The 19973-nt window shown below is 40.7% G+C and overlaps 1 protein-coding gene and 1 long non-coding RNA gene across 6 annotated transcripts in view; one reads left to right on the top strand and one right to left on the bottom strand.

The window, feature by feature from the left end:
- Dgkg (diacylglycerol kinase gamma) overlaps positions 1 to 17802 on the bottom strand; it is a 199943-nt gene extending 182141 nt beyond the window's left edge. For all 5 annotated transcript variants that reach the window (XR_012447999.1, XR_012448000.1, XR_012448001.1 and 2 more), the window contains exon 1: positions 17454 to 17802. The gene's annotated coding sequence lies outside the window, so the exon portion shown is untranslated. The remainder of the gene's footprint in view (positions 1 to 17453) is intronic.
- LOC141423273 (uncharacterized) overlaps positions 16480 to 19973 on the top strand; it is a 98188-nt gene continuing 94694 nt past the window's right edge. Inside the window, exon 1 of the long non-coding RNA XR_012448003.1 lies at positions 16480 to 16881. This is a non-coding gene — a long non-coding RNA (uncharacterized lncRNA). The remainder of the gene's footprint in view (positions 16882 to 19973) is intronic.

Here is a 19973-nt window from a genome sequence, read left to right as displayed (position 1 = left end):
TAGAAGGACATAAAGGAAGCCTGAATAAATGGAAATAGAAAAAAATTTTATTCATGGATCAGAAAGCTCCCTTTAGCTCTGGTACTTATTAGTGGGTGACTGTGGGAAAATTTGAAGATCTTAATCTGTCTAAGTCCTAAATTCCTCATGTAAAATAAGAATTGAATCCCCTTTATAGAGTGTGTGTGTGTGTGACTATTAGAATTAGTAGACGTATAAGCCAGGTGCATAGGCTTATATCTGTAGTCCCAGCTACTCGGGAGGCAGACTGGGAGGATTGCAGTTTGAAACCAGCCAAGGCAAAAAGTTAGGTGACCACATCTCTACAACCAAGCTGGGCATGGTGGCACACAGCCTGTAATCCCAGTTAGATGGTAGCATAGGTAGGAGGATCATGGTCTGAAGCTGCCTGGGCACAAAACCAAAAGGCTATATCTGAAAAATAAGCTAAAAGCAAAAAGGGCTGAAGGAGTTGCTCAAGTGGTAGAATTCTTGCCTAGAAAGCACAAGACTCTGAATTCAAACCTAGTAACCACCAGACCCTCGCCCCCCAAAAAAGTAGAAGTAAATGGCATTTTAAAAACCTTCAAAAATTACATGCACTGTTACTCGTGGTGCTATACAAAAGGGAACGATGGAATAATTGTGTCAGATACAATGACAACCTGCAGAAAATGCATGGAAGTTAGAAGTCACAGTTTCATTACCTGTATTGATTTAATTATTTTAAAAAGTGAATGTATAAATGGAAAAATGAGACCTGTTGAAACTATTCCAGGAATGGGGGGAGGGGAGAGTAAAGGAGAGTGGTGGAGGGGGTGTACTCAAGTCTGATATGTTTGATACATTGTAAGAACTTTCCTAAATGCACAATGTGCCTAGCACAACAAAAACAAGGAAAAGAAAAAACAGTGAAACTATCAATGTATTATTTATATTATTATTATTTTGCAAATTTGGAGGAAATTCTTTATTTCCACCTTCTTGGTCTATTTCTTTCTAATTTTCCTGGCATAACACAGGTCAGTTTTCTCACAGGTTACTCACGTTGGTTAGAGACTGAGGCTGTAGGGCATTCACTTGAAGGCAGACACCCATATGAGCACTGCATGTGAACGTGTGTGCGTGTGTGCATGTGTGTGTGTGTGTGTGTGTGTGTGTGGTCACAGTATGAACAACGGGTCTGATATCTTTTTGTACTCATAATACTTTCTGAGCATGTATTATGAACCATGGATGAACATGTATCAAAGTCAAATAAGTGGATTGCCTGCACTACAGATCTCCTACATGAATTTCGTGCATCATAAAATTTCATACTTGAAATTCTATTCTATCTTCTATTTATCTTATCCTTTCCTATAAAGTTTGGCTAAAATACTAACATTTAAAAGGCAATTATGCTTGTACATTTACTAAGCTCCAGGCATGTGCATACTGCTCTCCTTGAAGCCAGGGGGTGGAGGGATAAATTAGGACTGCTGTCAGCCCTTGCTGAACTGATAGCCTATTTGGGGACACCACGGAGCTTCCACCAGTGCTGGGCTGACTTAAGTTTGGTCTGTGGCAGAGCTGGGCTTAGGGCTGTGGGGCTCAGAGGAAGGGAGAGCCCAGCATGCGATGATGTCACGATGCTTGAGTGAGAAAAATGGGGAGAAAAGACTCATGCCTACTAACTGTGTCTTAAATGCTTGCACTGGAGACAGGAACTGGTAAAGTCCAAACCTTGACTACTAAATTAGACCTAATTTAAAAAGAGATTCTTGATGCTAGGAGATAATTTCTTGTATTTTCGATTTCAATTTAAAAAATACCCAGTGAATGCCTCTGTTAAACTAATTAGGAATGCATAGTTTCATTTCCCCCAAATCTTCCAAGCTAATGAACACAGTTTACTCAAACATGTGTCTGGGTTTGGGGGTGGGTGATATGTCCGAAGGTCTTCATCCTGGGATGAAGACCTTTGTACCTTTGGTTTCTGATGTGGAGACCAATGTGTCAAGAGTATCCTATACCTGGAATTTGGTATCTATTAGGAACCAGAAAGAGCACAACCCTGGGATCCAACAACACATGTCATCATGTCATCCATGGCGTCTCTAGATTTGGAGTCCTGAGCAGGCTTCTTATTCTTACTTAATCTCTTGAATCCAAGTTTCCTCATCTGGAAAGTGAGGATAGTAATATCTAACATCTTACATAGTTGGATTAAAGATAATAAATATAGATTTTCTAGCACAGTGTCTGGCACACAGGGCTCAATGGATGTTGATTGCCTTCCTTTATCAGACACAGGTAAATATGTCAAGATTCCCTTTTACCCTGTTTGTCCTCAGACAATAGAGAAGGGGCTTAAAATGAGATGGTATGAATTTAGAGATGAAAAATAAAGATGTGCTCCGGCACCAGCTGTAAGAGATGGAAGAGTGTAAATGTTCACTTTCACCCCTACAAGCAATTAATGAATAAGGCAGGCAGCAATGAGTTTGCGGCAGTATCTACTTGCAGGGTTAGAAGTGGCTGGGTTAGATTAGGACACTGGAGGTTTGAGAGATGAGTTAGGCATTTGACTGAATGCATTTAATAAATTATAATGCAATTGGAGAGACTGGCCTCCCTGCGTGAGTCACTTTGAACTAGGCAAAAAAAAAAAAAAAAAAGCTAACAGAAACTGGCCCTTGACTAGAGAAGAAAGAAAAAATAATTTCATTTGATTGACTGACATTGTTTTGATCAGAGTGTGAAATTGCATGCTGACTTCTGTTTGGTTAGAAAGGCACCCTGTTGCTAATGGAATCACATGCGTTTATTTATTCCTTCAACCATTTACTAGATGTGACTTTAAACACAAGTAGATCTACTCCCAAACTTGCCTTCCTCACCCCTTCCTCCACAGCTAAGGAACTTTGGAAATGCCATTTTCCACATCCATTGAGTTTGATACACTGGTTTCATTTACCTTTGATCTCCTTCCTCCAAAAATCTTAAACCCAAATCAGAAACCCACTCATCCAGTTTTATTTCCTATTATCACTAAGCTTTTTTCCCTTTTTCTCCATTTCATTCCTTGTGACAGCACCCTGCAATTTCTGAATAATAGCTTCCCAATGGACCCCACCATGGACCTCTAGCCTTCATAACTGCCTTCCTCCACTTTAGTCTGCTCTGCATACAAGCATGTTACAGAAGCCACTAGTTTCAATTACTTTTTTTTCTAGTTCAAGAACTAAATTGGCTATCAGTTGGTGTCAGTTCCTTTTCCAAGTATTCAAAGTCCTTTATTATCTAGTCTCACTTGCTCTTCCCCTAGTTCAGGGCATGACAGTGAAGGACTTAAGTAAGATGGGGTTGTTATCCATTCTTTTTGCAGACAACTGAGATTCTGGGACAAAAAGGAGGCAAATGATACTGGTATTTGGCTGTAGATTTCTTGGTCATGATTTATCACTTGCTGGCAAAATCAGGAAGGACTTAATTCTCATGAACATGGGCACATGGATTTGCCTACGGACTAACAAGGAAGAGATTTATCCACTGAGAAGAAATGCTGGTAAAACAAACATGAGCACTGGACACTATTCATGATTCATCTATGCAGCAACATAGATTTGGGCCCCAAATTGGTTTATGATGGGGATTCATGAACCTAAGAATGGAGCACCTGGAATGTCTCATGAGTGAGCAGAAAGAGGTAAGGAACACACAGGAGCTCGTGGTGAGCGTTTTCTTCAGGCCATTTGGCCATGAGGAGGAAATGGAGGGCACACTCCTCACCAGTCCCATTCTGGGACTAGGAAGTTAAAGCAGTGAAAATGGACTTGTGCTGCCTCAACATTTGCAAAAGCCTCATTCTGCTAGAAGTCATGCATTGGACGTGTCTTTTCGTGCTTCCTGTTGACATGGAGTACAGAAGCACAGCTGGATGAAGTCCTCTTGCCCTTATTCTGACCAATGCAAAGACCCTGTCTGATGAAGGCATTTTTCAGGAGAAAAAAGCCACTCTACCTCAGAGATCACGGTTGTCCAGAAGGAGAAGCCTACTTGTATTCAAAAACCAGAACTCTAGATTTAGAAAGACATATTTTTAAACAGTGTTTTTTTTTGTTGTTATTGTTTTTGTTTGTTTTTACAAAGATAGCTTTGGTTGTGTATCTGCAAGGGAATCACACTGAAGTTCTCCAAAATGAGAAGGCATTAAAAATTCCAGTAATGAGGAAAAAAGAAATGGTTCTTTTAAAAAATATCTGCAGGACTGTCCCATGGATCATATTTGAAAATGACTTAGAAAAAAAAGTAAATGAAGGCACACAGCAAAGACTATGTAGAAAGATGGTACAAACTATACACGAAAATTATTAAATAACTGTAGCTTAAAAATGACCTGAAAATACTAAGTGACAAGCACTAGTAAAGACTAAAAAAAGGTGGGGGACGTTCAGGAAGTGCGCTGGTTAATTTTAGAATAAGAAAAGCAAAGGATGGCTCAGGCTACTACTTGGCAATGAAGATGACCGGGAGAACTTCCAGTGGGGGCTACTGAGCCACTTTCCCTAATCTCTGAAAATTTTTAGTGAACATCAAAAAGCCAAAGGGCTAGAAATGAGCAAATCTGATCTTAATTTCATTATCAAAAACAATGGAAGAAGATAGATTCCACAAACTATAAACAGTGTGGACATAGTATTAATTTTAGCCAAGAATCCAAATCATACTTTTAAATTATTTTAAAATAAAAATCAGCATGTAATCTCACCACCCAAATACAGCCACAGCTAACATTTTTCCCATAGGAATATATTTACATATGCATATATCAGTATTTGGCAGTGGCCATTTTTTGGTGCTATTAAACATTCTTCTACACATAATGGCTACGTAGTAGTTAACTTATAAATGAACCATAAACATTTCCCTTTTCTCAGCATTTTACTTTTAATCTTTGCATATCACTTTGTTTTAGAAGTGCCTATGGTAAAGAACACTGTCGTTTATTTTAAAAACTCATTTTTTTTTTTGAGATACTGGGACTTGAACTCAGGGCCCACACCTGGAACCACTCCACCAGCCATTTTTTGTAAAGGCTTTTTCAAGATAAGATCTTGCGAACTATTTATTTGCCTGGACTGGCTTTGAACCTGATCCTCCTGATCTCTGCCTCCTGAGTAGCTAGGATTACAGGTGTGAGCCACCAGCATCCGGCTCATTAAAAACCCGTTTCTAATGGTTAGAAACTGTGGCCTTTACTATTTTTGCTTTGAAGAAGTACCTAAGGTTTTATTTGTAACCTAAAGCATAATTAATAATTGTAAATGTTCTATGAGTTATGGCAAAGAAATTTCATTCTCTGTATTTCGGGTATGGTGCACCATATTTTTTTCAGTAGTATTAATAGTGTTACACAATTTCTCTATTTATGTTATGTTTTGTTTACTTGACATGTCAAAGCCTGAGAGTGGCACTTTGAAATCTTCTGCTTCTATTGCATGCCTATCAGTTTGGGGTGTGATATTAATCTACGCACACATTTCCATGAGAGTTCTTTCTTCACTTTTATAAGTCAGCCCTTATTGCATTATCTACTGGTATTGTCTTGAATTGCATTCCATCTGACAGCAATATCGCATCTTCTGCATTAGTTTTTGTTGCACCTTCCCACTATTCCTTTGCATCTTCCTTTTAGTTTTCGGACTTTATTTTGTCTGAAGAATGTCTATGGTAAACAGCATATGGTTGAATTCTAGATTTTTATCCAATATGAAGACCTTTATTTCAAGTTCATTTGTGTTAATTGCTGTAACTGAGGTGTTTGCTATCATTGTTTTCCTGTTCATTTTTATTATTATTATTTTTAATACTTACTGTCTCCTTAATTTTCTTTAGACACATAAAGTATATTTTCTTAAACTGTTGGTTTGAAAATGAGCCTGTGAAGAAAGACATTCTATAACTATTATTGTCTAAACTTAAGTGTCAAGAATGAAATGACTTTCCCATAATTGAATCAGAGAATTTAAAGCATTTTACTTTTCTGCTTTGTCCTTTCCTGCTGACCCGGACAACACCAGTCTTTTCATGCTTTAAAAAATGTTATTTGAAGGCTGGAGATGAAGCTCACTGAAAAAGTGTCTGCTTAGCATGTGCAAAGCCCTGGGTTTGATCCCAGCACAGCAAAAAATAAGTAAGTAAACACAAATTTAAAAAATATAAAATGTGATTTGGAATATTAAACCTAGGTCTGTTGTTTCAGAATTTTTTGTGGCAATACATATCTGCTTTTTAAAATATGTTTTACTTTGTGCACAATTTTAAAGCTATAATTATTATTTAGACATCCACTTTTAAATTGGTTTGTATATTAATTGCCTATCCTTTATATTATTATTTCCCCTACATACTTTGATTTTCAATGGAATAGTCTGCTTATTAATTCTAGTTCGTGGATTTAAGTTCTGCAACCATGCTTGACTCATATCTTTGAATACTCTGCTTATTTTCATCTCAGCCCTATTCTTGTTCTCTTCTGATTCGTAAAAGCCATGCCTTCTTGCTCCCTTGTGAGGATTCCAGTCTCTTAAAATGTTCTTTTAGGTCCAGCTGGAGGAGCTCATTTTCATACTGTACGCTATTCTTTACTCCCTTACTTTGCATTTTCCTTAGTTCCTATGTTTTACTGTTTACTCATTCTTAAAGAAGGAAGTATTCTATACATTCAGTGCTCGTCAGATAACAAATCTTTAGTCTTGTTCTCACTGAATGCACAATCAAGAGTGGTGAGTGGATGTGTGCACATCTCAGACCCACATTGACTTTCAAGAATATATTATCCTGGAGTAACCATACTTCCATCTTACTTTTCTCTTACTGCCACAAAAATTTCTACTTTTTGGAGTGTTTTGTGACTTTCCCTCTGATGTGACCAAAATGCCTCAACATTTCATGAGCATTTTAATAGATGTTCTTTCATTTTTAATGTAAAGTCCCATATATGTCCGTTCCATCAAGTTACTTACATCCTTAATATTCTTTATTTATCTTAATCATTGAATCTGTTGAAGATTGATTGAAGTATGTTAAAATCTTCCTCTGCAAAATTGTTTTGATAATTTTACTTCTTATATTTTAATATTTATCAGAATAAAATATGCATGAATGTTATATTTTCTAATAAATCTTATCTTTTAGTCACATTTAATGTTATCTGTATTAAATTCTACTTTGTTTAATATTAATATTTCCCTCCTTTTTGTTTGCAGTTTCCTGGTTTATCTATGCCTTTCCCCCTCTTCTGTCCCATTTTGTTTGAAACAGCATATATTTAGAATTGTTTTTGCCAGATCTATGGCTGTTTGTCTTTTAATAGAAATGATTAAATCATTCACACTTAATGTGATAACTAATATGTTTGACCTCACTTCTATCATCTTATTTTATACTTTCTATTTTTATGTTTCTTTGCTATTTCCTTCTTTAATTTATTGTTCTAATTCTTCCCCTTAATTTTGAAATTAAACTTGGTGTTTCTAGTTTTATTTTCATCTACTTTTTCTTATTTAAAATGTGTTCAAACCTTTATTATTCTATGTCAACAATGAAAAATTACTGAATGTTTCACACATTAGAAATGAGAAATTTAGTACTTCTATTGGTTTTTTCTCTGGGTAACCTAAATTTCAAAAACTTGTTTTAAACTGATATGTAAAAACATAAATATTGTATATATTAATAGGGTATTATATATTGTTTCAATACAAATATACATTGTTTCAATACAAATATACATTGTTAATGTTTAAATCAAGTTAACTCTCCTCAAGTATTTATCATTTCTTTATGATAAAAACATTCAAAATCCTTTCTTCTAGCCTTTTGAATTGTACAGTGCATTATTGTCATCTATAATCATCCTCTTGTGCAATAACAGCACACAGAACCTCTTGCTCCTATCTAACTGTAAGTTAGTGCCATTAGTACCTCTCCCCATCCCTTTCTCCCCATCCTCACTCCAGCCTCTGGTGACCACCATTCTGTTCCTGACTTCTATGAGTTTTAGATTCCACATTTAGATTATGTGTCCCTTATCTTTCTGTGCCTAACTTATTCCACTTATTATAATGATCTTCAGTTCCTTCCATGTTATCACAAATAGAATTTTTAGACTCAGATTATTATAATTAAACTTGTTATATATCTTCTTTATTAAGAATAATTTTTGACAGTTTAATTGTTTCATGGCCATGTCAATATTTAAACATTTAAGTTCATGTTTGAGCTGTTTCATTATTTCCCTCATATCTTTTATCAATTTTTACTTTAAATTTTTTTTTGAGACAAAGTCTCACTATGTAGTTAAGGCTGGTCTTGAACTCACACCTCTAGCTGTTTGGTTTTTGTTTTTTTAAATTTGTTTTTGAGATAGGGTCTCACTAACTTTGCCTGAGATGGCCTTGAACTTGAGATCCTCCTGTCTCTGCTTCTCAAGCAGCTGGGGTTATAAGTATGTGAGGGAAATGAGGGAGGCAGAGGAACCCACAGTAGCTCCCAGCTCCTACCTTGTGGGCCTGGGAGAATTGTGGTTTCATCCACCAAGAGAATCAGGAACAGGAAGAGAGTGAGGTATGACGATGAGTTTAGCTCAGGACACATTAAATTTGAGGCTGCTTGCTTTGTATCTTTATATCACAACTTCTCCATTTTCAGCTTTTAATGTTCATTAATTTCTTTGTTGACTGGAATATTGTAAGTAAACACTTTTCAACAGTACAGAATTTCAGTGGTCTACTTTCTGGGTACTTTCTTTTCTTCACATGTTCCTGATTCTAGAATTCTGGATCATCATTTTATCACATTAAAATTCTATAACCATATCTCAATTTCCTTCTAATATTTAGTGGTGCATAATGCCTGACACGTGCTTTATTTTTTCTGATTTCATATCAATAAGTTTTATTCTCATACTGAGTAACTTGCACCAGAATGAACTATTTTGAACTAAAGTCAGGGAAATGCCTTTTCTATAAATTTTTTGCAACTTATCTTCCATTTCCTCTTTTCCTTCTCTGAAAAATTTTGCTTTCATGTATTTAGTGTACTTAACAGTATTGTAAGGACTTCTATCATCTTTAGTTTTCTACATTGTTCCAATGTAGAAATGCTTCCATTACACGATTTTAATTCTGCAAAATCTACCCAACTGCATCTCCATCTGGCTCCCATCAACACCTCAAATTTAATGTGTCCTGAGCTAAACTCATCGTCATACCTCACTCTCTTCCTGTTCCATGATTCTCTTGTTGGAAGAAACCACAATTCTCCCAGGCCCACAAGGCAGGAGCTGGGAGCTACTGTGGGTTCCTCTGCCTCCCTCACTTCCCTCACAGCCACTCAGTTACAAGCTCTCTCCTGATTCTGTCTTTCTCTCCATTTATACTACCATTTGTTCAGCACCCATAATACTTGAACTCCCTGCAAACCCTCCCACGGCCAGCCCAGCTTCCTATCTTCTCTCCTCTGCCTGAAGGAGTGCTCTAATGTTAAAATCTGACCATATCAATCTCCACTTAAAATTTCTCAGTACTCATTCCACCCCAACGTCTAAAGAAACAAAAAAATTCACTGTTTAATGTGACAGACAAGACCTTCCGTGGACCAGCTCCTGCTCACATTTGCATATTCATCTTCCATCACTTTCTGACACTCAGTTGTTGGTCCAGCAACACTAAACTCTAGACAAGAAAAGCTGCCCCTGAGCCTTTGTTTACACTGTTCCTTCCACCTAGAAGGTGTACACTTCTGATTCAAGCTGAAGCTCATCTACTTCAAAGGATTGCAAAGGATTATTTGACCTCCTCACTCTAGTAACTTCCAGCTGGGGAAGAGAACCCCTCTTCTAAAGGTAATGGCACATCATACCTGTTTCTGGCTCTGTTCCACCCAGTTTCTGGAAACCCATACATGTTTCTTCACAGAAGAGGGCATTCAATACAGATTTGCTTATTTAATATTGGTTTCATGATTGAGTCTCCTCAGGGTTATATTTGCCACAATTTAAATAGCTTAGGGATTTGGGGCAGAGCAGGACTTTGAACATACAGCTACTGGCTTCCTAATACGTGGGAAAGAGACTTTGTGATCAGCTAAGGCCTGTTGGACATGCTGACATGAGAAAAGGAAAGAGACTTGATTTCCACCAGACCAGTGGCAGTCCTGGAGTCAGATTCTGGACACCACAGACATCCTTTTGATGAGACCGTAGGAGGGAGAGTCGGGGGAACAGAATGAGAGTCACCATTTTGTGTGGCTCTCAAAGATTTTGGAAAGAGCAACCTGGTCCTCTGGGAGGTAGAGAGAGTTTTCTCCAGTTTATTTACTTTAACTGGAGGTGGAGATACTGAGGCAGTTGGTGAATTCTGTAGGCCCCTGTCCCAGTGGAGAAATGCAGTAGAAAGAAAACATTTCAAGCATTTTGGTATTTTGGGTCAAAGTGGCCTAGCTGATCTCTGGCTGTTTGAAACTTTCATACCAGATCAACAATCAGGAAAATTACAGTTCAGTTCCTGTGAAGATGCTGCTACTTATGTTCTAAGAAAAGAGGAAAACCTCATGCAGCCCACAAAGAAAGGAGTGAGGGTCCAATGGTTGGCTAGGAAGGCAAGTCTGGATTTGTCAGCTGCTCTGTGGCCATTGAGTTTTTTTCTATCATTCCTTTTCTTGCCATAGGCAAGATCACACTACCTCCACTTTGGTGAAATCATACTAGTGAAATGGAGCTGGTGACATCCATGTCACTTGCCTGTATTTACAGACTGTGGCTGTAAATACACTGTTACCTTCTAAGTGTGGTCCAATTGTAAAGGAAGATTATTGCTCTTTTTGTCATTAAAAACAACATTTTTCTTTCATGAACCTCTTCTCTCTGTGCTCCTGTTCTTTCTTAGAGACCATTTCCAATTCAGAAAATGAGAGTCCTTAAATTTTTCCTCTTCCCCACTTCTGTATCATAATTCAGGGAAAGAATCATTAATTTTCACTGAGGCATCAAATGACTTGAAAGACTAATTCCAAAAGAAAAGAATGAATATCTTTACAGGAAACAAAACCTTAAATTTCTTTGGAAAAGAAGATGAGGAGTTAAGCCCTGGAGAAAGCACTAGTAAAAGAATGAGGAGACATGGTTCTGGTTTCTGTCTGCTGTGTACTTGTAGGCAAGGCTCTTCCCCTCTTGAATCGAGGGGTCCTACTGTTAGCTTTACAGTTTTGATTGGGGTGTCACTATGTTGCCCAGGCTGACCTCAAATCCACCATCCTCCCTTTCTGCTTCATCTGGGATTACAAGCATATGCTACTGAGCTTGGCATGGTTTCCCTATTTTTCAAGATGAATTCCTAGAACCAACAAAATGCTCTCTTTCTGAACTCATTTTCTATGATGCTAGAAACTCTTAGATGTGCCCCCAAATTAATGCATGCCTCTTATCCTAATTGCATAACATCCAAGGATGCTAAAGCAACATGCCACTGGGATAACTAGACCACAATATTTAGCCTGTCCGGAATCAGAGAGCAAAGAAGCCACCCTCACTACCACCATTGCTTCAACTTCATAGCAAATACAAATCTATTTTTTTAATCTTTTTTTTTTTTTTTGCGGTACCGGAGTTTGAACTCAGGACCTACACCTTGAGACACTCCAACAGCCCTTTTTTGTGTTAGGTATTTTCGAGATAGAGTTCGTGGAATTAATTGCCTGGGGCTGGCTTCAAACCTCGATCCTCCTGATCTCTGCTTCCTGCGTAGCTAGGATACAGGCGGTCTATTTTTTTTAATGGGAAAGTAATTTGTAATAATATCTTATCATGAGGGATTGGTATTAATCTTAGGAAATATTCTAAAATGGTATGTGAATCTCTCTCTTTTTTTTTTTTCAGCATTAGGGTTTGAACTCAGGGCCTCATGCTTGCTAGGCAGGTGCTCTTGCCACTTGAGCCACTCCTCTAGTCACTTAGCTTTTAGAACTAAAATAGTGATCTCTAGGAACCAGTACGAATTCACTGAAAGTAAGTTATATCAGGCCAATAGAACTGCTGCTTTGACAAGGTCATTGGCGAGCAGATCCAGGAAATGCCAGTGACAGAGAATCTGAACTTAGTGAAGACCTTTGACAAGATTCTTCCTATCTTTTGAAAAAGATAGAGAACTACGGCTTACTAAATTGAATAAATTCTCTAAAGGTGAATAAGTGTTCATCATTTTTATTATGATTTAAGTGAAGTCATGCGCATCAGACTTGGTGATGGCTGAAAGGGACAATAGAGACACTGACTGACAACATGTCAGAAGTACCTGGGCGAGCTGGCAAGGCAAACTAAACAAAGCAAGACGAAATGAGGAATAAGTACAAAGGCTCCACATTTGTGTCCCAGGTATCATCTGTACAAGCATGGGACAGAGGTGAGGGGTGGACAAGGAAGTTCAAAGAGAAGCTTAAAAGAGGGTTGGGTTATTTCAGTTGATACTAAGCTCACCATGTGACAATGGTGTGTAGGTCCCTAATTAGAACACAGAGGGCTTAGAAACAGGAAATGTAAAATGAAGGAAGTGACAGTCTCACTCTTCTTGGTGCCAATTAGGCTTCCCTTGAAAGCTTTCATTTCATTCTTTAAGAATAAAGAAACTAGAGAAAACTGGGACAAGAGTGATAATGACAGTAGGGGTGCTGCAGCAAGTAGCCCATGAGACAGGATGAAGCAATGGAAAGGACTCTGGCCAGAGAATGGAACGCCAGACACACCATTAATGGACTATGAGATCCTGGCCACGCCAGTACTCCTCTTGGGAGGTGGTGATGACAGGATCGCCCAAGGAGAAGCACCGAGGGTGATGGCTGGCTGGCTTGCTCTCCAAGGTTTTGGTCCTCTGATCAGGTACGGGTAGTTTCCTTTCTTTCTGTCTGGACCATTCAGGGACAAGTTCTCCTGAGCCTCTGGGCACAATTTTGCACTCTTGAAATGCCACTCACATTCACAAACTATACCAATTATTTTCCTTAGAAGGTCTTCAAAAGTATCCTTTCTCTGACTTCCTAGGAAGCCAAGACGGTGGCAATTCACAGCAACATCACCACACACGCTAATTATTGAGGCAATAAGGCAAAACACCTAGGAGAAAAGGTTTTGAAATCACATTGACCCGCCTCTCCTACCAGCTTTGCAAACACAGACAAATTACTCAACTTTTCTGAGATTTAGTTTCCTAGGTCATAATAATATCAGGCTTGTGGTGAGGTGAATATTAAGTGAGACAATGCATGTTCAAACACAGGACAACGTAAGACATGGAGTAGATACCTGATAAATGTTAGAGCCGATATTAAAATGACATTCGCTACCTTTAGCCCTCCTTTTTCATTTTCCCCTTGTCTCCTCTGGGCTAGGCACTGGGGTAACATGCAGGATGTGGTAGAAAACAAAATAGCTACAAGACAGGCCCCTTGCCCACACCAAGCTTGTACTCTAACCTGCATGGTTTAGTTGAACTTTTTGCAATGAAAAAAAAATCTCCTATATGCATATTTATCAATATGGTAACTAAAATCACATGGCATTTAAACACTAGAAATGTGATTAGTGTCTAGATTGAGGATTTGATATTTTAGACTTAAACGAACATGGGAAAAGCCACATATGAAAATAGACAGCATAGTTCTAGACATCTTTCAGGTACATTTATGAGACTGAGCAGCCTGAGTTGAATAAAGTTACAAAGAAGGAGAAATGTACACAAATCCCTCAGTACAACATCTGGAAATTCCTTACTTGCTCATTCATCATATTTAACGGTCATCTATGCAGCAATACAATCTCAGGTACTGGGGATACAGGGACAAGTTAGGCATGGTCTCTGCTCATGGGGAGCTCATAACTTAATGGAGTGTACGAAAATAAGTGATTTTGTCAGAATGAGGTAAGTGTAGGCATAGGTGTCATGGGTACAGCTGAAAGAACTATCTCCAATGAGCACAGGGAGGCATCCCAGAAGGACATGTCAGGACCTTAGGTGAATTTTACGAAAGATCTCAGAGTGGTGTAGGGCTCAATTGATACTTATTCCATGTATAACAACAGATTATATTCCAAGGCTTTTAAAATTACCCTTTAGTGTGTGGGAAGCAAGAGGTGTTGTATTGCCTAATTCAATCTCCCTCTTGCCAGCCACATTTTCTTCCACCTGATGGTGATTTTTGTGATGATGTGTACCTTATTTTTAAAATTGTCTTAGTAGTTACTAACCCTGAGTACTTTTATTGGTTTGTTTGGTCAGATGAACTCTATTACTTATAAGGTGACACCAGCTCCAACTGTGGTTTAGTTGTGGAATTATGATACTTGGTGTAAGTCAACAATTCCAAAAGAATGGCCAGTATATGAAGGAGCTGTCACAGATGGGCCGAGCTGCTGAATCCGGCTGTAATGGTGATGCACATTCACAGGAGTAAGGGTTATTAAAATTATTGTGTGATCAAGTAGAATATTAAACACATGTATATATTGTATCTGGTGTTTGGTTTGCTTCAAGTTAATATGTGAGGTCTAGCCAAAGAATTCTGCAGCTGACAGTTACTCACACAAAAAGGTATAGTTTCATATAATATGGTTTCCAGAATCACTTCTGAATGTATGAAGTAGGATGATACATGTGATTCCTTCTCCCATGAGGCGATGGGATGTTCATGTGGTGTGATGTGGTCATGTGAAGCCTTGGACAATCTGAGTCCCTAGAGTGACCTGCTTTGACTAGGACAGAGTTGTAAATTGGTATAGTCTCTTCACAAGCAGCTTCTCATACATATTGAGAAACTTCAACAATCATGCCCTTTGGCCCAAAGATTCTATTTGTAGGAATCTATCCAAATGACTTTGTCCAGAATTATTTGTAGCTGCTAAAGAGAGCAAAGAATGAAATGACCAACAGCATAATAATATTCAGCCAGGAAAATGGTGTTCACAAAGGACTTTCACTACAACACCACTTAAGAAAAAAAAAAAAGCAGAAAAGCAGCAGATACAGGGGTTAAATAACCACGCGCTGGAGTCAGACATCCTGGGATTGAATGTCATCTCTGCCACTTACTAGCTGTGTGACTTGAGCAAGTACCTGAACTCTGCAATCCTAGAAAAAAATGGGGTTGATAATAATAACACCTATCTCAGGGGGACTTCTGAGGACTCAATGACATAATGAATATAAAATGCTTAATGCCATGAAAAGTACATTTATTAGGTTACCTATAAATGTTGGCCCTCTATGGACTGTATGATTCCAAAGCATAAAAATAGATGAAAAAGAAATATGCCAATGTATTAACAGTGTGGGATCTGGGTGGTAGGAATCATGGGTAATTTGTTTGTTTCTTTAAACACTTTTCAATGTCTCAAATTTTCTGCAATGGACATGAATTACTTTTATACCAAAAGAGCATATCATGATGTTGTAATACAGTAAGTTTTTTTTTTTTTTTTAAGAATCCTACCACAATGAAACAGCACTTCCCTTCTTTCTTCCCCTTTCCCTCCCAGTAGAGGAGCTGGGGCTAGCCCTGGAGAACCTCACACAGAGCCTGGCAGTGTATGGCCAGGGCCTCTGGGAGTGTCAGGGGTGGAGGGATCCTTGACACCTGTTGATGCTGATGTGTGGAGAGTTGGGTGATCGGTGGGGAAGCTGGAATAGATGATACTAGTAGTTTCTTCCTTCTCTGAGACTACACTGCAAACTGCTTTGATGTTTATCATTTTCTCCCCACGTACTGGTTGGTATGAACCAAACACTACAAAAAAAAATTATATAAGGTGGGGAAGATTCATCTACTGGATTCCTATCCCTATACCCCTCCAGAAAAATACCTGTAATAACGTGTGTAACTCTGAACGTAACATTAAAGGTGATTGGCAAAAAAGACTTAGGAACAGGAAGTTACCATAGTTGCAGCTGCGTTATTTAATGAATATAACTGATATCCAGAGTGGAATTTCTGTTTCTAACATAAGAAACAGCAAAATAGCTTTCCACATAAGGACACATCCCTGGAATCAGAAGGGCATGAAACATAAGAGCGTGTGTATGCGTGCGTGCGCTCCCGTTGGTGACCAAACCTTGACATTTGCGCCCTGTGATCTAATGTCTTTCATTGACAACAAAGGTGCCCTGTGCTCCAGCAAGTGGCTCCTGAGAGCTGCATTTTATAAACAGAGAATCCCAGGCACGGAAATAACGAAGTCGGTGCCCCCATCCGGACCAGAGGGGCAGTTTCCGGTCCTGTGTCCTAACCCTGTATGTAGGTGACCGCTGTACACCTCAGAACCATGGTGTGCCCTCCAAGCCCCTAAAATGAAAACATGGCAAACAGCTCTCTCATGCCCTTTTCCCCACAGCGAGGTCACTGTATGCAAATGAGGCTCGGGGAGATAACCGCGCGCAGCGTGGACAAGCGTGCCCACGGGTTGGGTTCTCAGCGCTCCCGCGCGCCACTACAGCGCAGTCTCAAATCTCTTGGCGCTGCAGCAGCCCCTTCTGCCGCCGGGGCTACTGGGGGAGGGGTCCCTTCGCCACCCGGAGTTGGATCACTCCCCTATGGGAGTGTCTCCTCTCCCCTGTCCTACGGTTTCACTGCAGTAATGCTGGGGATGGAGGTGGCGCAACTGAATCACCTGTAGGGCTTTTTAGAACTCCAGAGTCCCCTCCCCAAATTCTAGTCCAGAGGGAGGAAAAAATTACAGAACACGCAGGGTGAGGTGAACCGGTAGAGTTTTCGAAAGCCCCACAGGTGATTTAGGATGCGCGCCCCTCAAGAGACAAACATCGACACATCTGTGACTCTGAGACTAAACAGGTTAGTTTTAGATTCTCTTCTTGATTCTCCTTTCTTTTGTCAACGAATCTGTGTTCGGCTTCTCTTTAAGCCCACCACCCCCAGAGGCTTTGGACTTGGAGTGTCCCAAAGTCTCAGAATCTTGTGGGACTGTTGGAGGCTTTGGCGGCCTGACATTAGGAAAAGCGTCTCCCGCTCCTCGCAGCTCTGGTGCTCTGGGGAGCTCAAACTGGATATCAAGGAGCCAAGGTAAATCCAGAGGGGGAAAGATCTGACCAGTTGCTTCAGCAAACTGCCTGCACCAAAGCCGCCTTCCGTCCGCACACCTTTGGGTTTTTTTGGTGGGTGGGGTGGGAAGGCTCCCAATCACAGAAGGAAAGGACGCCCCACCTTGCACCCTTTCCCGTGCCCGCACCCCTCCAGTGGAGCATCTGATGGGCTTTGTGGCAGGTGGCGCGGTCAGGATGGGCGCAGAGACCTCGTCTGCAAGCCCCTTCCCCAGCCGGCTCTCTCTTGGTCCCGGTTTTCCAAGTTGCTGCGCCTCACATCCCCGGAGCTAGAGACCCCCTTCGTCGAGCCGGCAGCCGTCTTACCTCACCATGCAACACTTGGTTGCGCGGTTGCCCGGGGCGCTCCTTCCTCGTCGCTTATTCCCTTACTTGGGAGGAATGAGGAACCGAGAGACAGAAAGGGGACCAAAGCTGGCGCCTGGCGTCTTCCCGCCCGCGCAGCCCTCTCTGGGGAGGAGGATGGCAGCCCGAGTGCGTGCAGCGGCGATCAGGCGTTGAGCCTGGGGTTGGCAGCTCCGGGGTCTTCCGCCTCTGCTGGGGACCGCAGCTCCAAAGCAGTCTATCTCCCTTGCCCGCTACTACGGCACTGCGGTTCTGCACCCTGTCCCTCACAGCCGGGCAAGTCCAGCTGCCACTCTCACTGCGGAGCCCTGCCCCCGGGCGCAGAGCCCGCCCCCGCCACACTCCCGCGCGCGCGCGTACACACGCGCCACACACAAACACACGCGCGCGCACCCACGGACATGCTTAAATGCAGATCCGTTCAGTGGGAACCTGTGCTGAACCTTTGGTGCAGCCTGGGCGCTGCTGGTATCATTGAGGTGCTTCTTACAGGCAGGGCTTTGGTTGGGAGAAGGAGTTAGGGACGTAAGAGTGCAGTGAGGATGCAGCAATGGTGGGCACAAAGGCCGGCAGACCCAGAGGTGAAGGACAACTGTTTCATGGACGTTACTTTTTCTCAGCTTAGAAACGTAGGGGTCCAGGCTACCTAAGTAACCCAGAGGGGGAACAAAATTAACAAATTCTATCTTTTTCCCAGGATTGAGTCATTAGTATCCAAACCATTGGCCTTGCCAAAGGAACATTTCTGACAACCCCGACTCCAGTGGTAGTGGATTGGTAGCTGCTTCTCTTTTGCAGAAACAGAAGTATGTTGGGGACAGCACAGAAAGTCAGAACTGGGCTGGAAGGATGAGGTCTCTGGATAGGGGTTGCAAATTCCCTACTGTGCTTTTAGGTGACCTTGGATTGTTTTTCTTCCACTTTAAAAAAAATGTAGAAAAGCTTAGAATGAGAGGTTAGGAATGGGGGAGGGGGCAGCACTAGCTAAGGCACAGTGACTTGTTGCTTCTTCTCTTTCCATGACGTTCATGCCTGGATGGGGGTGACGGTGGTGATGCTATTTCAGGCATGTCACACCAGCAGGATGACTTCTGTCCATTTCACACCACATTTATAGCAAGGAAGTTTAGCTCTCATCTATAAAATATGTGGAGTTTACCAGTTTCCATAGCCGAGAATTCTTTTCCTCCAGCGGGCACCAAAGGTCCCTGGGCCAGGACTGCAGCCAAGAAAAGCTTTCTGCAGAATGCAGAGGCGCTGAGGGGTCCTGGGTGTCTGGGCATTTGGAAAAGAAACTTCAAGCAGAAATGTCAAATGGCCCCAAGAACCCTGATGGTCAGTGCTCCTTCAGCAGACAGGTTGTTGGGATGGATGAGGAGCTGAAGCCCAGAGATATTCCCAAGGTTCTACACAATAATGAAGGCAAAGCCAGTAGCAGAACCCTGTGCTCACACTTCATCCTGTCATTCACCATCCACACATCATCTTATCCCCCTGGTTTGATTTTCAAAGGTCCCTTAAGCTGGGCTGAAATATTTTTGGTAAGGGTGCTCCTTTATACATTCTTTCTTTTTCCTTCTGCTTGTATTCTTTTAATTGGTATATATTAAATTATACATACTAAGGGCTTTCATCATAACATTTCCATATGTGCATATAATGTACTTTGATCATTTTCACCCCCTCTATTACTTTTTCTTATTTCTCCTGCTTTTCTCTTCTCCCTCCACCTCCCTTGTAGTCCCTCTTTTACTTTCATGGCCTTACTTCTTTTGTTTCTGCCTAGCTTCCACAAATGAGTGAGCGCATGTGATAATTGTCTTTGTAGGACTGGGTTATTTCACTTAACATGATGATCTCCAGTTTTATAAGTTCTTCTTTTGTCTTTTCTTGTTTCCTTTTCATTCACTGACTCATTCATTTTACAACTAGTAAGATCCTATTATATCTTATGTACTTTCCCTTGACTCCAGCTCTAGTCCCTACTTGAGAGAGCAGAGGAATAGAGAGACAAAAAGGGCTTATAATTGCTGTTATTTGGACAGGAGAATCCTGGGCACAGGCTTGCTGTATGTGTCTTCACTGTGCAATCCTTGCCTTCTGAACTTCATCCTCTATGGAGAAAAACACATTTGTATACATGTCACAAAAAAACCAAAACATTCTGGCTTTGCCTATTCCAAAGGAGGCTAATTTGAAGGAGAGCTTGGGTTTGGCTTAGCATCTTGATGGATGGGGGAATGCATGATTACAGGTAGAAGCTGTGACAACACTGAGTTGTTCTGCTTGTTAGAAAAAGAAAATAATGAGTTTGAGGGGACAAATGGGGAAGACAGGCAGAGGTAGAGTGTGAAGATTCAACTTGGCTGCAAGCGTGTTGGGGAAGATTAATGAGAAATTCAGGACAGAGATGCCAAGGAAAGATTTGGAGAACGGAAGTGCTTGTAGAGATTGGTCAGTTCTTGGCTATAAGGTGGAGTA

This window comes from Castor canadensis, chromosome 5 (genome assembly GCF_047511655.1).
Source record: "Castor canadensis chromosome 5, mCasCan1.hap1v2, whole genome shotgun sequence".
NCBI classification, from domain to species: Eukaryota; Metazoa; Chordata; class Mammalia; order Rodentia; family Castoridae; genus Castor; species Castor canadensis.
The sequence above is the reverse complement of the archived record's forward strand: the minus strand, read 5'-3'. Positions and strand labels throughout refer to the sequence as shown.